General features: G+C 36.8%; 1 non-coding gene across 1 annotated transcript; it reads left to right on the forward strand.

The window, feature by feature from the left end:
* Nucleotides 1–1,014: 1,014 nt before the first annotated feature.
* LOC142849093 (U6 spliceosomal RNA) lies at nt 1,015–1,120 on the forward strand. Its single transcript, XR_012910501.1, has one exon. It is a non-coding gene; the product is annotated as a U6 spliceosomal RNA (small nuclear RNA).
* Nucleotides 1,121–23,648: the final 22,528 nt, after the last annotated feature.

Consider the following 23,648-nt stretch of genomic DNA (forward strand, 5'->3'; position numbering starts at 1 on the left):
CTTTCTCAGTCAGCCACTGTTGGATTAGCCTGTAAGTCATTCTAATAAATCCCTTTCTACAAACATACTTATGTATTTATATATGTGTGAGTATGTGTATATGTATGTGAATGTGTGTGGGTCTGTGTGTGTGTTGTCTGAGAGATCATAGTGAAGATACACTATGATCAAATTAGATCACATCAACTTTTTTAAAGGAAAACATTTAATTGTGGGTGATTTACAGTTTCAGAGGTTTAGTCTATTATATTTTGGTTAGACATGGCAGCATGCAGGCAGACATATGCCGGAGCAGGGTCTGAGATGTCTACATTTCTACATCTTGATCTGAAGCTAACAGGAAGTGAACAGTGACACTGGGCACAGCTTGAGCATAGAAGACCTCAAAGCCCACCCCTATAGTGACCCTTCCTCCAACAAAGCCACACTCACTCCAAAAAAAGGCTACACTTCTCATAGTTCCACTCCAGATAGATAGATAGATAGATAGATAGATAGATAGATAGATAGATAGATAGATTCTCTATATGTATATATATACATGTATATATATGTACATATATAGAGAGAGAAAGAGAGATTCATTCTATACGTTCTGTTACTATAGAGAACTTTGAATCTTTGAATAGTACACAATGCAGGATCATTTCAGTAGTTCTCAGAGTAGTCATGTGGCCAGAGATTATGGCCTTTTACTGTATGTTTGTTCATATCCTTCTTTGCTCTGCCAATTGATGTCACTCATGGTTCTCCTTAGATATCACTTCACAGAACTTCTCTGGCCCTTTTATTTAAAATATTATCTCTCCTGTACACTTTCTTACTTTAATTTTTCATGAGTTTATATCCTCTGGACTTTCCTTTCCCTACAGTAGGTATTATTGTTTTCCATGATTGACAAAAAAATCCTTTTGTCTTGCACACTCATTATTTGTAATCAAGATTACTCCTAAATATTTTATAATGGATGGATGAAAATCCAGTTATACTGTATTCTTATAGAAATGGAAGTCTGTGCTCATTTCAGCAGCATATGTTCTAAAATTAGAAAGCCAGAGAGATTAGCATGGCCCCTGTACAAGGATGACTCACAAATTGGACTTATTAGAAGCCCTACTCTGGTAGATATGGTATACCACTTTACCCCTAAAAGTCACACTTCACTCCAAGTACTTGACAAATAATATTAGGAGGTCAGTTTGGGGGAAGTAGTCTAGGTGTCCCGTTCATTCAGGTATTGCGTAGGACAGAGGAGGAAATAACAGAAGGAACTGGAGATAAGCATATGCTGGCTCTTCAGACTGTCATTGGAAATGGGTTTGCCCCTCTGTAAGTTCCCATTCCTCTTTGTTTTCCAACACAAGAAAAGAAAAAAAAATGAAAATAAAGTGTAAAACTGAGGAAATTGGGGAAAAGAAGGAATCAAGAAATTATATTTTAATTAGGCCACAATGTAAATACAGTCAAGTCCTATTTAGAGTTAGCCTGGTGAACCATCCTACATTTAACACTACTGACATCCCTCTATTGTCTTACAGATACGGTACCAAAAAAAAGTCTCCTCCAATTCAATTTTCTCTTTAAATAGCCAGAGAAACTTTGATATCACTCCTACACTTTTCAGAATAATTTTAACTGTGGATAAATCTCACTAGTGCCATAGATGTCAATATTACTAAATTTTATTGGAGTCAATGATGTTTCTTTTGAAAGGTAAAGGAATATTTATGAATATAAACACACACATACATATACATGGAGAAATATATGCATTCCTATGCACATTCATATGTATATACCTATATATGCAAATACACATCTAATTTTGATATAATACAGTTTTTGAGCAGGTTTTAATTCAGATTTATTTATTTTTTATAAATGTACTTTCCTACAAATTCTATCTTTTCCAATGTCATTGAGATGAGATATAATCAATGTGCAATAAGCTGAATATTTTTAAAATATGCAATTTTGTCCATACTGATGTACAGATAGCTCATAAAACCAATGCCAGAAAGAAAATAAAAATTTTCATTATCCACCAAAGTATGTCTATAACAATTTTTATCCAATTCTAGATAACCACTAATCTGCCTTATATAACAAGTTTGCTTCTAAAGAAATTTATATAAAAGGAATAAGATATGTGCTTTTTTGTGCAACTTATTTGCCTTCATATCTTGAACAGGCATACTAAGATAGGAAAAGCACAATTTTTATAAGAACAAAATTAATTTGCAGGAACTATTCATGAGAAAGTCCAGGCATCGGTATTACAAGGCAAAGACTTTAAAAGCATAGTGTAAATATGCCCAAGAACACGTGAACAAAGTAGCTGAAGCTGGGTCTGTGACCAGGCTGTAACCCTAGGATTGATGCAGCTGAGACAAGATAATCATCACACATTTGAGGCCAATACATAGAGAGGTTCCAGAAATAAGCAGGAAAAAACATTAAAGAGAGAAAATGAACCAAACAAAGTGTTATAGGTATACTATGAATAGAGAAGATAGTTAACTAAGAATCAATTTGCAACTATAACATTAGGAAGTACACTTACAGTCATAATATAATCAATAAAACTCAAAACTAAGATTTGAACAACTAGAGAAAACATTCATCAGTTGGAAAGAAAATTTAGTATTTTGAGTCTGATCTATAAAAAATGAAGGATTCAGTTTAATATTTCCTAGAAAACATATAACATGCCACCAAGTGTACCAACGTTTGAACTGTGGGTGTCCCAAGAGGAGAAGAGACAAAGAATGGAACAGGAATGTAATATGAGACTGCTCGTTCCTGGCTGCCCAGACTCCCAAAATAACCACAAAGAAACTGTATTAATTACAACACTCATTGGCCTATTAGCTTATGCATATTTCTAGCTCACTCTTATCTATTAAATTAACCAATTTCTATCATTTTGTATTTTACCATGAGGGTTGTGGTGCACATGCAAGGTTCCAGCATGTCTGTCTCTGATGGCGGCTCCATGGCTTCTCTCTGACTCTGCCTCCTTTTCTCCCAGGATTCAGTTTAGTTTTCCCCGCCTACCTCTATTCTATCCTATTACAGGCCAAGGCAGTTTTCTTTATTCATTAACCAATAAAAGCAAACACATATATAGAAGGACCTCCCACACCACAGGAAGGATTATTTGAAAAAAATAAAAGTTAAATGCCTCCTACATTTGATAAACACACACAGAGACACACACATACACATACGCATATACACATGCACATGTACACACACATTAGCATTTACATACCCAAGAATTTAATCTAAAAATCTCAATCAGCTTCAGAAAGAATAAGCTGAAAAGGACACACATTTATTGTATGATAAACAAAAGGCATGAAAAGAAAAATAGCTTGTCAAAAGGGAGATTTTCAGGTTTACATCAGAATCAATGGAGAACAGAAGACAGTGGGTTAACAAATTTCACATTATAAATGTTGGAAAAAAGAAAACTATCAACAAGTAAGCTTATGGCACAACAAAATTGATTCCGAAATAAGGATATAGTAAGACATTACCAAATTTAAAAAACTGTGGAAATTAATTCACCCAAGTTTTTAAAAATTAAGACAAAATGGCTAATGTAATTTAGTGAATTTTTAAAAGTTAGAATTTCTGTATGTCAAAGACTGTGTTTGAGAAAGTGAAAAGATAACTTCAGAATGGGAAAAAACAGTATGATGTGGGAGTGTCATATATCCGTTGCTTTCATTATCTGAGGCAGATGCGATGAAGCTCCAACCCAAGATGGACGTAGGCTAAAATCTCCCTGGTAAGTCACCACCTCATGGTGCTACACACAATAATAGAAATGGGCCATGCAGTGTTTATATGAATACAGTTTGTGTGTTGTTATTTTGGGGCATAAGCCAGCCAGGCGGCTGAGAGCTGGGCGGCAGGAACACAGCCCGCAGCTCCTTCTACAACAGTATCTGCAAATTGCATGCCATTAGGGTCTGTTGTCCATCATTTATTACATCTAATATTAAACTCTTATAATTCAGCAAAAAGAAAACATGCTTCACAAACTGGCAGAAGTTCACATCTGATTTTTTAAATCAAATATGAAAATGGCCATTAAACCCATGAAAGGGGATTGAGATTATTAAATATATAGGGCATGCAAATAAAAGTCTCAATGAAACCTTATCCACACCATGAGAACAATGTTTCCAACATACATAGAACATGACATGGTATTGTGGAGAACCTAGAAGAATAGGAATATGTACACCAAAGCTCAATGTGATGGAGAAGTGTTTGGCACTTACAGAAAAAGCTAAAATAGAAATACTACCCAACTCAGTAATTGTACTTCTTAAAATTTAACTAAAAGGTTGGGAGTAGGTAGTTTATCAAAAACATTGCATGCCAGTATTCACTGAAACATTATCCACAGCAAACAAATAAGTATTTATTAGTGGAGTATATATGGAATCTGGGTACATGTTGAAATAAAATGAACTTTCCATCAATACTTAGTTTGAAATATGCTTTACATATTTCATATATTTATGAAATATAGGCAGAGACCGCTCATTCAATTCCCAGCCACCCTGCCCCAAATAATCACACAGAAACTATATTAATTACAACACTATTTGGCCAATAGCTTAAGTGTATTCTTAGCTAGCCCTTCCATCTTAAATTAACCCATTTCTATTAAACTGTGTATCACCACGAGGCTGTGGCCTACTGGTAAAGTTCTGGCAACTGTCTCCTTTGGAAGCTGCATGGCATCTCTCTGACTCTGCTTACTCTTTCTATATATCTTCCAGATTGTCTATATTCGGCCCTTCTATAGGACAAAGCAGTTTCTTTATTAACCAATGGTAATAAAACTTATTCATAACATGCAGAGGGAACTCCACATCAATGAAATATTTAAAATGTACAGATTATAGACACAAAAATGAAAAGACTACAGGAAAATGAGATGATGGATATTTAGAGTTCTTATTTAATGGTTTCAAACTTCTTGTTTGGAATGAGGAAGAGATTTCAGTAACAGATAGTGGTGATGGCTAGAACATGTCTAGACTATAATGAGTAACACTGAGCTAAACATGTTAAAAGTTTAAAGAATTAAATTTTGCTATATTTGGCCATTAAATATAAATATAAATCAATATCATTAAAGCCAGTATTTTACATACATGATCATTACTCTGAGTCATTTTTTATAAAATGTTTATTCAGGATCAGAACAATATTTTAATCAAAATATCATTGAAATCAAACAGTTTAGATATTCTCCAACTAAGGAAGACTTAAATCCTGGTACAAACATTATAGATTAAAATGTTTGTAAATTAAAAAGTATTTACTGCTTCTAGTCAGCAAACACCAGAGTCGAACAAGTCGAGTCACTGGAAAACGTCAGTGTTCACTTGTCCCTGTGTAGCTAGCTGAGAACTACAGCCCACTCTTCCTGTCCAGTTTACTAGTCAATTTATAATTTGAATCATAGGAAGCAAGGGGTTGTTTGTAACATAGTTCTGAAATTAAAGGTTTCTACTTACCTTTTATAGTAGATAAATAGGAAGGAAAATCGGTCCCCAAAAGTATGAGACAGTGGAAGTTTGTAGCATATTAAGTAAAATCGCTAGTCAAAGATTTAAGTTACATTTTTAATAAATTGGAATAAAAAGGAGGTCAAGACCATTGTAATATTTTGATTACTTTGTTGTTACATTTATCTGACATATGCTTTCATAATTACACTTAACTTATTGTGTACATTTGCACACAAATGATGCTGACATACATTGTCAGTAAATAAGATTAGGACCTTAGATGAAGAAAGTGTCCTTCCAACAAGCATACCATCCATTGTCTCTTCTCTGAAAACTCACTATTTTCAATGTGCTGCTTATTTTCTTCAAGATATCAAAAATATCATGATAATGGAAGAAGAATTAATTGTCTTAACATCATGTCTTTTTCATCAATTTTATGCAAACCTAGGAAAGAACAGGGAAGTGTCAAGTTACATTTTGAAGAACTACTAGAAATATTAAATATTGGTTTAGTTAATCTTTTTTATTTATTTTTATTGAAAAAAAATTTCCTCCTCCTCCCAGCCTCCCATTTCCCTCCCCCTCCTCCCACTCCTTTCTCCCTTCCCCCACTCCTCTCCCCCTCCCTCTCCAGTCCTAAGAGTAGTCAGGGTTCCCTGCCCTGTGGAAAGTCCAAGGTCTTTCCCCCCTCCATCCAGGTCTAGGAAGGTGAGCATCCAAACAGACTAGGCTTCCACAAAGCCAGAACATGAAGTAGGATCAAAACCCAGTGCCATTGTCCTTGGCTTCTCAGCAGCCCTCATTGTCCGCCCTGTTCAGAGAGTCCGGTTTTGTCCCATGCTTTTTCAGTCACAGTCCAGCTGGCCTTGGTGAGCTCCCAATGGATCAGCCCCACTGTCTCAGTGGGTGGGTGTGCCCCTCACAGTCCTGACTTCCTTGCTCATGTTCTCCCTCCTTCTGCTCCTCACTGGGACCTTGGGAGCTCGTTCCAGCGCTCCAATGTGGAGCCATCTTAGGGTTGGCAAGAGACTTGAACCTACAGGGGTTCCCAGGGGCCCAGAGCGATGTCCCCAGTTAGTTCCTTGGGCAGCTGAGGATAGGGAACCTGAAATGGCCCTATCCTATAGACATACTGATGAATATCTTGCATATCACCATAGAACCTTCATCTGGCGATGGATGGAGATGCTTTAGTTAATCTTACTTAACATGGGAAAACATCAGCTATTCCTCGTTTAGATACAAAACATCAGCTATTCCTCATTTAGATGTGTGATCAGGGAGATAAAGTGGATTACCCACGACCACCTGGTTAGTAATTATCACAATCCTCATTGTATAAATCCTATGTTTATTGAACTACCCCTGTTGATCTAAAAGAGATGCTAGTGCAAGAGGCTCATTCGTTACCACGTAAGAACCACAGTGAAAGAAAATTAGATGATAAGGAATATTTTATCTCTCTCAAGCAAGAGGTCAGTATCTAGATATTGCTTACAAGATGTGTAGTGGATTTAGTTTTGATTTTTCCCCTCCCGATAGGTATTTTGGACTTCACTTCTAATGGTAGTAACAATGCAAAGGACACCATCTTTAAATTTAGCTTTTTCAATACACAGTGCTAAAATTCAACAGCTAGTGTGGTGATCTGGGGGAAAATGTCCTGCTGAGGCTCATGTGTGTGAATAGTTGGCGCCCAGCTAATTTGCTGTTAGACAGTGAAATGTTTAAGACTTGGATCCTTTCGGAATGAAGCACATCACTTGGGGAGGTTTTTGAGTGTTTATAGCCTCACGCCACTTCTAGCTTTCTCTTTTTCCTGTATTGGAAAAAAAGATGTGATTGACCTCCTTCTGTTCAGGTTGTATACTGCCATGCCTCCTTTCCCTTATAGACTCTTGGTCTAGAAGTGTAAGCCAAAAAAATATTTTCTTCTCTAGGCTATTTTGGCCACAATGTTTATTGTAGCAAAATAAAGGAACTAATAAAGTTATGATGTAGGTAGATAGAAAAAGTCAGTTCTAGCTATATTGTCTGCATTAGACAAAAGGAGATGTAAACGTATTTCTCACTTGGCCAGAGGTGGGTAAGGAATTTAATCAACACATAAGTTGGTGTCTGAGTAGGTCAATGAGAAAAAGCAAACTTCTTGAACTAGATTGATTATAATTACCTGAATCTACCCATATTCATTGTTGGTCATAGAAGCCTATAATTTTCCCTGTAATCCTGAAGCACGTGATCTTAGTAGTGAGAATAGACATAAGCAGAAGCAGATATGTCTGTTTTTGATTTCTGAGAGAATGTCAGCAACTGGTTCAGTGTGTAACAGGAATAATAAAAACACAGAGACAGATATTGGTGTTCAAGTTGAAAGATCAGAGAAGCAAAGCAGCTAACCACTACAGAGCTCTTACCTCTGTGAAATCTTCAGACTGAAAATAGACCAAGTTCCCGTTTTACCCCAGTTTATATTCCTCTCTAGGGTTGGATTAAAGGCGTGCACCACTACTACCCAGCCTCTATGTCTAAGTAATGTGGCTGCTGGGATTAAAGGTGTGTGCCACCACTGCCTGCCCTGTATGCCTGGCTCGTATGACTAACTTTGCACTCTGATTTTTCAGGCAAACTTTATTTATTAAAACACAATGAAAATATCACTATATTAGTCAACAGTCTCTTTGGGGTCTTGAAATATTTGATTCACTTTAATCAAATTTCACACTGAATCTCCTGATTAAAAAAATTGATCCAGTAATTCTTGAAGAAGACATGCTCCTTGTTTTCTAAACTACACCCCAAATATTTGGACTTTGTCTCTGACCTCCAATGAACACCATCATGAGTTTCAGTACTCAAGGGCATGCACCTTTCCTGAGTAATGAGTAACTGGCTTTTCACAAACAGCTCTGCGCTATCTGGATGAATGTAACATATCATAACAGACACTTCAACTGTACTCTGCATTTCTCTAAAATAATACTAAATATTATGTCACTTAAGCTAACAGGCACAATTGGTCTAGATTTCAGAAGAAAACTCCATCTTGAAATGTTAGCAAGGTCAGAGTTCCCTGTATCTATAGTACTCAATAAGTATGTTTTAATAAAATGACATATTTATGAAATGGAAATAAGATTGTAATATGCAGCTATTCCCAAAGTGTGTACAGTATTCATTAAACTTCTCACGTAAAAATAGTACCAAAAATATTACATGCTAGAACATAATTCCTAATTCAGCTGGTCTCCGAACCTGTAATATATCAGTTAGCAGGTGTTAGGGAGAAAGACACATTTCAATCTAATATTTCTGTGTAAAGTCAAATAGCTTCTTTGTATATGATTTTCTTCTAATCTTGGGGCTGGACTGCAGACACACTATTTCTCAAGAATTATAAGGTACTGGCTGAGACAATTCCTATTAAACAAGAGCCTTACGTTGTCCTTTCCCATAATTAGATGAGAATATCAACATCACATTTGTTTCTAGTCATCATGAATTGTTGAATTAAAGTTGTATTCATTCAATCATTTTTTAAAATGATTTTATTTGTGTTTGTGCATATTTTCCCTGCATGTGTGTGTGTGTGTGTCTTGTGCCCAGTGAGGTCAAATGGAGGCATTGCCTTCCTAGAACTGGACTTACAGAAAATTGTGTTTGTATCATATCATTATATTTTCTTTTTATAGTTTGCTAGGTTTGCTGGAGGTTTGATTTTTGACACTGTCATCGAGTCCAGACTGGCTCAAAACTGTCAAAAGATGACACTGAAATCGCGATTTTCCTGTCTGAATCTCAAAGTGTTCAGTATAGGTCTGTGCCACTGTGCCTGGCTTTATATTGTTATATTTTCTATTATGTCACTTAAAGATGGTTTTGAAACAGGTAAGCAATGCATGTAGTAAATGTCTTAATATGTTGTAGTTACTAAAAATAACCTATTAATAATATTTTACCCTTAATATGAGAAAAAAACTTGGAGTATGGGTTAATAGGAGCAAATTAAGTCATCTATGCCATTTTAAACCTCACATTCATGAGTGCTTATGCCAGAGTTAGAGTAAGACATATTCAAAATGTTATCAAGTTCTTTCCCTGTGATTAGACCACCTGAGAATTGTCATTTTGGTTGGGTCCAATAAAAGAAAAAGACAGTGATCATGAATAGGCCAAAGAAACATGATTCACTCAAAATGGGAAATAAAGTTTTAAAATGGGCAAGTTTATTTTTGAATGGAAGCAGTCATGACATAAATAATAAAGAAATATTTAGATGACTTCAATGACTGAGACAATGAATCATGTTCTCCCATTTATATATATTTGAACATGTTGCTTAAAACCTAAACAATATAAACAGATTTTTATAAAATCTACAATGTTTCATTATTCAAATAATTGTTAGAGAATAGATGTCAAAGGATTTGCAATTTTCCTCATAAATCCTTACTGCTTTCTGTCTCCCAACTGCTTTGGATAAGAAAAAGCTGCCCATTTTAGATGCTGGTCTCAGTGCAATTCCCAGGAATTGTGACATACTGAATGTTACATCAATTGTACCAACTGCATTTCCCCCAGTGTTTTTTTATCATTCCTTCCTCTAGTTGTAGACTCCGGTCATTCACCCACAATTCTACAAACAAAGCCTTCGTTGCTGCTTCCAGAACATGAAAGAAGAACACATTTTAATAAGTTTTTTGGTTGACAGCACTTTATTTCCTCACACCATCACTTATAAACCTTTTAAGCAGCAGCCTGAGTTTCTGGTGGTAAAAATACGCTTAGCAATTAGTGGTGAAGGTGTGGACTTTAAAAGTCTTTTCAATTATACTCTGAAAGGTCCTCACACAATGGGCTTTCATTACGCAGGATGAAATCCATGTATTCCACCCATTTTTGTCTTACAACTCCCAAGCTCTTCTTTGGGAGTCACTCAGAAAGATTGGCAGCTGCTATTTGCTGTATTCAAGACTTACAGAGTAAGATGTTTGTAAAGGGAAACCCAATTTCAATTTCATATGGAAATTGCCCCTTTTTTTCTTTGCTTTGAGTGGACTAACGAGCAAACTTCAAAAAAGTTCTTTAGGTTTGATTCCTGCTTATCGAAAGTAGATCCAAGGGCATCTGTAGCACTTTGAACTGGCAAAAAGCAGAATCCTTTCTTCAGTAAAGGGCCCAAAAGCCTGGAGACCTCAGAATAGTCCAAATACATCCTCGGCAATGAAGTGGCTAGAAAAGATAAGAGTCTCAACCATGAACTGCTCTCTACCCAAGAGCAGAACTAGTTAACTGTTTAGTTTTCTAATAAAGTCAGCTGCACTGCAGAGTGTCAGGGTCAGAGATTCCCAGTCACAACGAAAGACGCTTGGCTGTAACAATCCGCACGTTTGTGTGTGGGGTTTGTGGGGGGGGGTGTGTGGGGTGTGTGTGTGTGTGTGTGTGTGTGTGTGTGTGTGTGTGTGTGAATCAGTTAATCCTCAAATATCCTGGAAGGGCAACTGTTTTAGCTTTACACGTATGAATCGCTTTTTACATCAGTTATTTTCCACACTGGTGTTTTCACTGTGCGGTTTGGAAGAAAAAGAAAGCAAATGTCCTGAGCAAGTGGACATGTGAAAAGCTGCCAAAAAAGCTCAGTGGTAAAGTGATTAATTTGCAAGCATGTTTGATATCCAGAGACCACATTAAAAAGTCAGGCATGAAGGAGTGTCCAATTAATTCCAGTTTCACCAAGACTAAGAGGGGCATATCCTCGGGTCTGGTTAGACAGCCACCTGATCCAATTAGCAAGCTTTGAGCCATAAACGAGGTGCACAGTGCCTGAGAAAGGATGCCTGAGGTTGTCCTCTGGTTTTCAAATGAACATACACCCCTGTGTGTCTATGAGACTCATGAGCTTCATACAAACATACACAGAAAAACTCAAACATGCAAAAGTCAATACAGAAAATAGGGTTTTAGTCTTGCCAATACAATGTCTTTAAGTCTCTGAAATTTGTTAATGGCTGTGAACTGGGTTGCAAGGAAACACACAGCATTTATTGAGTAGCCTCGGAAGGATTATTTAAATATGGAAGTTCCACAGGCTTCCAGACCAAAGACTTTTTTATCTTTCAGGGAGGATCAATCGCAGAATTTAATATCTTCATCTGGAAATAGACTCCTAAAACTTAACCTGAATGATCTTTACTCAGAAGATCAGCTAGTGCTCAAAGACAATGCCATCTGCTCCTTCTGCCGGCTTCCAGGGCTGAGGCGACCTCCCAACACACACACACACACACACACACACACACACACACAGAGAGAGAGAGAGAGAGAGAGAGAGAGAGAGACTCACTGAAGAGAGAGAGAGAGAGACTCACTGAAGAACTTACACACACAGAGAGAGAGAGAGAGAGAGAGAGAGAGAGAGAGAGAGAGAGAGAGAGAGAGAGAGGAGACTCACTGAAGAACTTACACACACACAGACTCACTGAAGAACTTCCACACACACAGAGAGAGGGGGGGTGGAGGGAGAGAGAGAGAGACACACACACTGAAGAACTTACACACAGAAAGAGAGAGACTCACCAAAAGAACTTTTCCAAGCCAAGAGAATGTCTTTGCTTTATTGCTTTACGGCATGAGTAAGCCCAGATGGCATGCTGTATTAACATTTCAGGAGATAAAGCTTGCCTTTTGTGAGGCAGTCTGAAGTCCTGCAGGGTTTTTACACAGGTTCACTGGTGACTGTTAACACAAGTTGAAATTTTCTGTCAATTTACTCTTATGATTAGATGGAAATTGTTACTCTGCTTTTATTTTTTCCTAATATAATTTGATAATAAGCTGTAGGTACTGTTCAGCTGGTAAAAGATCATATGGAAAGGAAGTACATCATCACTGCTTTCCAAACAAAGTAACAAATCTTGTGTGAGCTCTGCCTGCTTTTTCTTTCTATCATTTTCTTGTGTCTATATTTACACTCTCTTCTCTTTCACTGCCTTGAAACAACCAAGTAAACAATAGTTTCTGAAAACATGTATTTCCATTCTTCTCAGGAGAATTTTGCTTGACTGCTGACCTTCTACAACCTTGGTTTCAGAACTTTGGATTATGCCTGCTGCTTCTGGAATGAGTGGCTTGGATGGAAAAAAGGACTCTGTCTCCTGGGAGACTTAGCTTCTACATCCATTGCTGAAAAAAGCTCCCAGAATAAACACTGTGGCACCCGGGACTGTACAGCCACATGCACACTTTCCCATTCCCATGAAAGGAGCTTCCCATTCCCTTTTCTCTGTGAAGGAAGTGAAAGATGCCTGCAAGGCTTCTGTCTTTCACTCACAAGCTGCCCCAGCCCCATCCACTCCCAGACCCATATTTCTACCTGAAGAATGAAATGACAGGCCATAGACAAGTGGCCCCTGACGTGGTTTCTGGTCGTGAGACAGACACAATGATCCACGTGGCCTCTGTGACTCACTTTCTCACACCAGTTTTCTTATTCACAAACGGGACATCATGTCTTATAGTTCTTTCTCTTCTCACGGCCACTTAAAAAGTTAATATTTATGTATTTTCAAATGTAATACAAAGTTATATTATATATATTATCATATATGATATATATAAATATACATTATTATATATATATCATATATGTATTATAAATATGCTAAAACCAAAAATCCTGTTAGGTGAAGAATTAAGACAACATTGAATTTATTCTATTGACAATATTTTTTTCAAGATTATTTTACTATTGTTGTTGCTTTATTTATCCATTTATTTATTTAAAATGAGACAGGATCTCACTGTCAAACTTAGGCTGGTTTCATACTCGTGCTATGAACTGGTAAAGTCTGTTTATTAATTATTAATTTGGCGTCATATCGCTCATCTCCTATGCTTATGCAAGACCATAAAATATACATAATAACTGTGTCCAGCTTTTAAGTTAAAAACAATATATCAGAAATTCTTTTGAAAATGAAAAAAATTATTCCTTATCATTTAAAATAATTACATTTCTAATTAAGGGAAAATGGCATTCTTGCATAGATCATCAAAATAGAAACACAAATATATAAAGTTCCCAGCACATAATAATTTTACTTTTTGAATTGCTACCAGCCTATGTTGATCCTGCCTACTACAGGATATCCCTAAATTGCCTGACTCCACTGTTTAGACTTTGTCCTCCTTAAATCTTTTTATTTCTTGAAGGAGATGAACATGAACTGTAAACTAAATGGTCAGATTAAGATGACTCTGGCAGAGTCTCATGTAGATTATTAGCATGTTAATGATGACATGGTATAATGCTGATGTTGGGATTCACTTAAAACATATGTGTAGAAACGATCTCCAAAACTGATGATATAGTAAAAGCAGGAGAGTTCAAAATTGAAGAATTCCTAATTTATGTGCCTTTGCTTATTTTTTTCACAAAATTTTATGACCTACCTCGAGTATGTCCTCCAAGGCAAAATGACATTCTTTCTACAGCTCATCTGTTTTCTCGAATGTCAAATTAAGATCTCTAAAAAACAGTTGTTTCTTGGCAGGTGCTGTGTTGGAATGTGCTCAGTCACCAAGATAGGAGCATGGACCTGAAGTAGAATGACAGGGAAGGTGATGTCCAAGGACAGCTCACAGCCAAAGTTACTCCTTTCCTCAGACATGAAGAAAAGCAAGAAAAACTCAATACAAATAAACAGGAGGAGCAATGAAATAACTCAAAATTAAAGAATTGGATCAATTTTGTATTGGCTTTATAGCAACTACTTTACCTCTGCAAAAATCAGTAAACAAAATACAACGAAGATTTTCACATATCTGAAATTGCATTTGTTTTTGAGAAGCCCAAGATACAGTGTTTCTTTTCTACACCCATAATAGCACATATATTGTTCCTTTCACCAGATCCAATTTTTGAAGGTTAATTCTTGAAGATACTCAAGACAGTCAGTATTACTTTTTATTTAAATACAGTATATAGTCATGTCACTTCCCCACAGCTATTGGAAATGTGACACAAAGGATGGTTCCCAAAGTGTAGGGTCTGCACTTCCCCAAACAAAATATCATTTCTAAATATGACATGGATATGGATTTATTTTATGTCTTTGAAGAAGTTATATAATCTGCTCTATTCAGTAAAAATTCTTTATGTATTCTTCCAGATATCTTTAAAGATTCTGCAAACTGATGTGTACAGATACTGGAGTTGGAGAAGGAATACTGGAATCACGTTCTAGAGGACTCAGTAACTGTGCCTGGGTGCTATGGAGTGCTGTCTAGGGAGACATACAGCAAAATTCCTTAATTTACCAGCAATTTGGAAAGTGTGGAAGAAGTTACTGTACGCTTACTCCCTTGATCACCTGGAAGGGTTTAGAAAATGTAGTGCCCTAGAGGTCACGTAGCCACAGAAATGACGTAGCTCAGGAAGAATAGTATTTAGCTTAGTGAATTGCAGATGCCACACTGTGGAACGTCTTGCATTTTCCGTGGTTGTTTTGAAGTAACCAGAATATCCAATGTATTTTTGGGGAGACTTCATGGAAACACTTCTGATTTGTGAGCACTGCAGAAATTCTATTGAGATGGTTTATTGTTTGGAGTCCTGGGAGATAAAGCACTGTAAATCATCCTAAGCAGTCCTACCATATGTGAGCAACACCCATGCATTAGTCCTCACAAACGTCTGGAATTTCAAAGTCGAGAGTCACTCACATTTTGGGAGTTTTCTCAGTCCACAATCTGTAGTAGGAACCTAGATATATTCACCTAAACTCTAAGATGAGATCAAGGATTGGAAAATTACAGACTAAATCCCAGTTTGGCCTATTTTGTGAGAAGTATTCTGGGACCAAGTTGCACTCGTAAGTTGTCTGTGGCTGTTTACATAGAGGAAAGGAATGGAACCAGTTTGTGAACCTTAAGGTAATTATTATTTGGAACTTTACAGAAAAAGTTTACTAATGTTCTAGATGAACTCTGAGAAAACAGAGTATAACAGAGAATGAGAAGAACTGAGCATGTCACAGAATAGGAAAGCCTTTCAGGAGAATAGCTCACATTCCCGCTGGCAAATTCTCTCCACTGCCTAAGTACTAGATTTATAGAAAAAAAGATCATTGTTGCATTTAGATTATTCTGAGGACTTACTGAAACATTTCTTTCCTTAAATTCAACTTTAACATTGTAAGTTTTCCTTGTCATTTATTTAGAAACTACTAGTATGTGTTTATCCTGTAACTACAGAAATGACAGGGCATAGATAATCTGAGACATTTGAAATTAATACAGTACAACGCTCCACCTACACGGAGATGCGTGGGTCATCACAGGAGAAGGAGTTATGATTGAGATGGAGAACTGATCATATAATGCACGACTCACCTGAAAATTGTAGAAAGAATAGTAATTATTCAGGTGAAGAAAGTGATAGGAGATTCCAGCATGAGGAAGTGGATATGAAAACCATTGACTATGGTTTGTGGAAGACAAAGTGTAGGTAATAAAGAGGTAATAGGGGGACAAGAATTGATGCTAGACAACTGCAGCAAAACCAAACATCTTAACTTGTATGTGACATGCTTATGGGTTTGGAATATTCTTGCTTTTCAAATAAATATGATATAATCCTATCTATATTTCATAAAAATAATTGAATGCCCTGTTTGAAAAAAAAGTAAATAGCAAAACTACATTTGAAAACAAAAAAAATCAATTTTTGGACAAGAAAAAGGAAACAAACACAAGGTGTTTGGGCAGAAGAATGAGCATAGATCTAAAGATGTCATAGTTGAAACTACAGCAAGCCAATAGTGAGTGTAGAAGAGAGGAGTGCAGAAATCTATCTTAAATGACTTTAAAAAGAGCAAAAGTTAGCATGGATTTCTGTCCAAATTGTCTTGTTTATAGAATGAGTCCATAGGAGGGAAGTAGGAGAGAGAAAGAGGAGAGAGAGATTGAGAACAAACTGAGAATGGTACTAAATCGGATTCTTTTCCTAGTTTAGGCCAAGTTAGATTTCAATATCAGCTGAAAAACAAGAAGAAAGACCAAAAGCCCTCTCAACTTTGTCTAGTAGAATTTAGGTTACCTAAAAATAAGTTTCTTGCTGTGATGGGAAAACTGTTGAAGGCAAACATTAACAGCAAGCCTTTGATATGTGATCTTTTTGATGTCAAACTATCTTATAGTAGCAATTTTTGAAATTTTTACTTACAAGTTCTTAAAAGATAGACAGCAGAAGTCATTCCATTAAATATGTCATCTACAGAAAGACACAAAAATGAGGAAAGAGAAACATTCAGTATTAAACTTTTGCAACAGTCCATTTTAATTCTAATGACAACTTTTACTTATGATATTCTCATTCTGTCATTGTTCATTGAGCAAGTGTTTCTTACATTACTGAATACAGTTTTTCTGAGCCCTCAATTTGTAATCTTTTTCCATTTTTTAAAGCTAATACTGTACTACACAACAGAAAAAAAATAACAACATTTTGAATTTTGCAGGAAAATGGATGGAGCTAGAAAACATCATTTTGAGAGAGGTAACTCAGACATAGAAAGACAAGTATCACATGTACTCACTCATAGGTGGTTTTTAAACATAAAGTAAAGAAAACCAGCCCACAAATCACAATCCCAGGGAACCAAGACAACAAAGAGAACACTAAGAATGGCACACATAGATCTGATCTACATGGGAAGGAGAAAAAGACAAGATCTCCTGAGTAAATTGAGAGCATGGCGACCTTGAGGGAAGGTTGAAGGGAAGGGGAGAGGCAGAGATGGACACAGAGAAAAATGTAGAGCTCAATACAAATCAATAAAAATAATTAAAAAGATAAATACTTGAACAAACATCAAATATTGATAGTAGGAATTTTAAAAATATTCAGTATATTTAAGGAAATTTTTATTTATTTGTGTGGCTGCATGGATGTGCATGTGTGCATTGGTATGTACCTGTGAATTCATGTAGAAACCAAATGGGATAGAGGTCCTGCTTTATCATTCTCCACCCTTTTCCTCTAGACAACATCTCTCACTGGACCAGAAACTAAGCAGTCAAGGCCATGAAATCATCATATCTCTGCCACAGAGCAGGGATTATAAACTCAAGTCAGGACAGGCCTAGCTTTTAAAGGGAGTGTTTGGATTCAATCCTGATCCTCATGCCTGGACATCAAAGATTCTTACCCATTACATCACCCCTCTAGACTCTGTTTCTGCCAGGCCAGTTCTTTAAAACTGTATCCTCCTCCAGGTCACTTACTTTCTGCTTCCATTTAATCCTTGATGTTGTCTCTATATGTCATCACCATTGAGTGTTTCAATTTTCCCATAATGCTGTGAACAACTTCCAAGAAATTTATTCCACAGTTTATCATGTCAGAGACTGTACATATTCACTTCACTGAGGTTCATTATTTTCTTGGGCAGTACAAACAAGATATAAAATTGAGAAGCTGATATTCTTCTTAAAATTCCATAAATACTCATATTGTTTTGTTAATCTCAAACCATTCCATGCAATGAAATTCTGCTTGTTTCATATCATAATTTTACAGTCTATATAAATGTAAAGATATTATATTTTTCTTGGTGTGGAACATTAATATCATACTATTTAATATATATGTACATGTAAGTTTACATATAATTCTATAACTCCAATAACTGGATTTCTCTGTGTGTATTGGAAGAAGTATTATGGAAAATCGTTCAGTTTAATCTGGATAAAAGAACAGAGGATGATCATCTCAAACTGAGATTTTTATGTAAGGAATGGGATTTATCCATAAAGGCAAAGAGTAAGAGAGAAGTCCAATCTGTTGATAAAGTAAATAGAAAAAAGTCATGCCAGACCAGAGACATATGCCAGAGAGGAGGAGGGGGGTGGTAATGGAAGAGCTGCTCTGTCATCTGCTAGAGACAGTGACGTTCGATGTGGAAGAGCATTGTAGAGTATCTGTCTGCTCCTGGCTGGAAATGACCATAACCATCTTAAAACAAAGCAGCTGTGATCACTGCCAGGTAGTGCTGAAGACTGAGCTCATCAACATGGAAAGGGAGTAGGGTGGCTCATGAAGCTAACGGCGCTCACAATGCCTTCATCGGAACTTAGGAGATCTCTTTCCAACCAAAGAATTATATAAGAGGTAAATAATTGTCTAGATGTGAGATTGTTCACTCGCTCTGCTCTTGACAAGTGCATGTGCTGGTACTAGACTTCTTGGTAGCGAGCCTGAATTTGAGTTGTCCATGCTCCTGTGGGAAACCCTAATAACCTCATTAGTTTGCAGGTTGGACTATATGATGGCTATTTTTGGTTGTCAAGTTGACCATATCTGTGATTAACAAAAATTCAAAAAAATGAAGGGCACGCATATAGGGACTTTTACTTAATTTGAAGTGGGAATATCAACTTGTAATCCAGAATTTAAACCAGGGAAGATAGAGCTTTAATCCAGATCTTTTGAATTTGGAAAACCCACTTCTAATCTGGGCCCCACCTTCAGCTGGAATGCTACATAAAAACATGGAAGGACAAAACTTTTTCTTTTTGTCTGTTTGATCACTAGTTGCTGGCAAGTCTGTTCTTTTACTGATGTTAGAGCCTGCTTTTTGAGGATTCTAGAGTATATCCAAATCAAGATGAGACATCCAAGCTCATGTACTGAACAACTCCTGGGTCTTTGGGACCTTGAGCCTTCTGTTTATAGTCGTTGGAGTAGCAGAACCACAGCCTGTAAACCATTCTCCTAACCCCTTTTTAATATATAGAGAGGGGTTCATTCTATAAGCTCTGTTACTCTAGAGAACCCTGATGAATAGAGACTGTGTCAGGATTCTTTCCTTGAAAAGAGAACTATCTGGGGTAGACATAGACATATGTTTCCTTACATTTCTCCAATAAAAGCCATGATACAAGAAAACACTAACAAAGTCTTAAGAAAGGAATAGAAAGTTTGTAAGTTAGATGTTTTCCAGTGGCCATATGATACTATTCTATGGCAATATGGCAGAAAGTTCTGAAAGGCAAGACAAAAACCAGGCGAAAGCATAGATGTGACATTTTGAAGTGGACAAGTATCAACAAGAATATAAGAAGTTAAAATCAAAAATAGCCAGATAAGTAAAATTGGCAATTCTTGATAATGAATATTTGATATAATTTGTGGAAGACTGGTGGGTAGAGAGGGAAAAGTTGAATAAATGATGGTAAATATTCTTTCTTGCTCAGCAAAGTGTGCAACTGTCCTGTAAGACACCTTTATTTTGAAACCTTCATCCTGGATGCTGAAATAAGTTTAGTTATTTATAATTCTCACAGGGCATTTAAAGTCCCTTTCAACTATTTTCAAAATCATTTTCCACTTAATGTTAGAGTTCAAATAAACTTTCCAAGGCATAAAGATTAGGTAGAGAGGAACAAGCATCCATTTTTTCATGGACTTTTTTACTTAATGCTATCTGTTTCTATGGCACCACAATTGTTGCACGTTGCTAGGCATCCTTGGGGTGACCCCACATAGTTAAAGTACTTTTATTCTCTCCCAGCTTTTATCACCTCTAATGGGACCCTCAGTTACATATTCCCTTTCATTCTTCCTTATTTTTTTGGCAGGAGAAGATATGCCCGAAGCACTTTCTACGCTCATACAACCTCTCCTTTCAACTTTCTCTCGGAGAAAGAACTTTCACAAACTAGGTTAGACAAGAATATCTCGGCTGTAAATGTTGACAGAGAGGAGAAGCTCTGCTAGTTGAGAAAACTGCCTTAAAAATGTCCAGGGTGGCTATTTTGGAAAGCATTAGCTTACTCGCAGGTTCCAGGGTCACTACTCCCAATCTCACTTCTAAGAAAGGAAACTCTCCCCAACTAATTGACACACAAAGAAGACCCAAATATATAATAGCAACAAAATGTATATTAAGCCATGATTTCCTTGCAAAATAGTACTGGAAAATATTCGGGGTATGGGATGGCTGCCCTGTGATGAATGGAAGTTTGTAAAGTCAGACGTAACTCCCTGGGAGTGTGGAGTCTTGTAATTGTGATGGACAACATTCTACCACATGGTCTAAGTCAATACACATGGATCCTGGGACCCAAAATTCATGACATTCCTTTCCCAAAATTTACATTACAGAGCTCTCAGATGTTTACCCAGAACTCTTAGTGCTAATAGGGAATCTAGAATATCCTGGATGTACCAAACTATAAGTAGATGAGTAAAATGTAGACTCTACCATGCTGTAATTAGAAGAAAAATAGATACACATATGGTACTCAGATGAATCTTAAGAACACAATGTTTCATGTGAGCTAAAAGGATACATCATAACACTGTTTATGAAAACCGAACTACATTACAAATAAAACAGTTCTGTAGAATTGCATAACATAAAGACAAATTAAACACAGTGTGAGATGTAATGAAATTATCACATTTTAGGTGATAAACGTCAATTACTTTCTTCATCACATTACTCTTGGCTTCTTTTTATTAATTTATTTTTTATCTAAACATTTTTTCATATAATATATTTTGATCATAGTCTTTCCCTTCCCCAACAAACTCTTCCTAGATCCTTACTATCTTCCTACCAGTCCAACCAAGTTCATGTTCTCTGATTTCTGATAATTTTTTCTCACCCTCTGTTCTCTTTTATACCTCATTTCAAACTAAGAAATGCAAATTTCCAGGTAATAGATATTCAAAATATAGAAATTCAGGTTGGGCCATAACTCAAGGGATAAACTGATTTCCATGCAAGCATTGAAATGAGAGTTCATATCCCCATTACCTACTTAACTGCTGAGTGGCCACCGGAGTCAATTTGTAATCCCAGACCATGACATAGGATCAGACAGAGCAGGATGACTGACTAGGCTTGCTGAATAGATATGTCCTGGGTTCAACTGAAAGATTCTGCCTCAATATATGGGTCAAAGCAATTGAACACAAACATTTAACATGCCCCTTTCGACCATACATGAGTACACATACAGTTGTACTGTATGTTCTCATGCCCACCCACATACATGTGAACACATGTACATACATACACAACACACAAATATACAAACAAGATGTGCAAAAGTAAAAATGTTTGAACTAGTAAATGGTCGTCATGGCTGCCTATGAGTATGAAGTGTCCCCTACAGAATTGCATATATGACTCATTTTAATTCTGAAAGTTTTACATACATTGCTATGATTTCTCAAACCATTTGACCAACAGAATCATCCCAGATGTTCATTTAATATATACTCTGAATACCACAAATCCCGTAAGTAGTCGAAAACAGGAAGTCTAGTGTATGGGCAAAATATGTACTTTTTATTTTTTTATTTATTTTTTTATTTTTTGTTTTTATTTTTGATTTCTTTTTTTTAAATTAATTTATTTATTAAGGATTTCTGCCTCCTCCCCGCAACCGCCTCCCATTTCCCTCCCCCTCCCCTGATCAAGTCACCCTCCCTCATCTGCTCGAAGAACAATCAGGGTTCCCTGACCTGTGGGAAGCCCAAGGACCACCCACCTCTATCCAGGTCTCCAAAGGTGAGCATCCAAACTGCCTAGGCTCCCCCAAAGCCAGTACGTGCAGTAGGATCAAAACCCCACTGCGATTGTTCTTGAGTTCTCAGTATTCCTCATTGTCCTCTATGTTCAGCTAGTCCGGATTTATCCCATGCTTTTTCAGACCCAGGCCAGATGGCCTTGGTGAGTTCCCGATAGAACATCCCCATTAAAAGCATCTAAAACAGTCACAACATGAAACAAATAGGTAAAACATTTCAAAAACTTAAAAACGATACAATTTTACCAGGAACATGTTGTTGACTGAGGTTTTCTGTCCCACTAGGTCCCATATTTATTTAGTCCCAAGGAAACACACAGAGGTCCACATTAATTATAAACTGATTGGCTTATTAGCTCGGGCTTCTTATTAACTCTAATAACATAATATTTATCTGTGTTAGCCATGTAGCTTGGTACCTTTTTTGGCAAGGCAGTCACAGCTTGCTTTCTCTGTGTCTGGCTTCCTCTCTGTCTGGGTTATGACTGCAGATTGAAACTTCCCAATTCTCAGAATTCTCATTATCCTGCCTCTATTTCCTGCCTGGTTGTACACCTATACTTCCTGCCTAGCTACCGACCAATCAGCATTTTGTTAAAAATAAAACAAGTGACAGGATAAAACACTATTGTCCCACAGCATGTTGTTGACTTTCCTATGAACATACAAATAAAAATGCAGTTTTGATTTGTTTTCTGTTGACTAGGAAGCATGGCATGAACACTACTATCACTGTTTTTAACTGAAACCTCTATAGAATAAAGAGTGGCTGTAGTAATAAGAGCTGTGGGGCTGCGTCCCCAGCACCCCGCTGCCCGCAAGGCTAGCTTTACCCGAAATAATTACACGGAAACTGTATTCTTTTAAGCACTGCTTGGCCCTTTAGCTCTAGCCCTTACTGGTTAATTCTGATATCCGGATCAACCCATCTCTAATAATCTGTGAGCACCGGTCTTAACGGGAAGATTCTAGCCTACATCCATCCTGGGTCCCAGCTTCATCGTGTGTGTCTGCCCAGGAGCGGGGCATGGTGTCTCTCTGAGGCGTCTGCCCCAGAGAGGAGAGCTGTCGAGTCTGAGCTCACTTCAGCTTCCTCCCAGCATTCTGTTCTGTTTACTCCACCCACCTATGTTCTAAGCTATGAGGCCAAGCAGTTTGTTTATTACTTAACCAATGAAATTAACAGATTGATATATGACACTCCCACATCACTTCCCCTTTTTCTGTTTAAACAAAAAAGGAAGGCTTTAACCTTAACATAGCAAAATTACATATAACAAAACAGTTATTAAGCAAGAATTACAGTTACAATATTTATATCTACCTTATCTTTTATCATAACAATGGAAAACTATAACTATAACTATCTATCTATTCTTCAACTCCAAAGACTCCAGAAAGATACAATATTACCTAAGCAAACAAAAGGTAAGCAACTTTTAAAACTCTAAAAATGACAGAGACATCTTGCTGCCTGTACAGTCACCCAAAGTTCCTCTGTAC

The sequence above is a fragment of the Microtus pennsylvanicus genome, chromosome 4 (assembly GCF_037038515.1).
Source record: "Microtus pennsylvanicus isolate mMicPen1 chromosome 4, mMicPen1.hap1, whole genome shotgun sequence".
NCBI lineage: Eukaryota > Metazoa > Chordata > Mammalia > Rodentia > Cricetidae > Microtus > Microtus pennsylvanicus.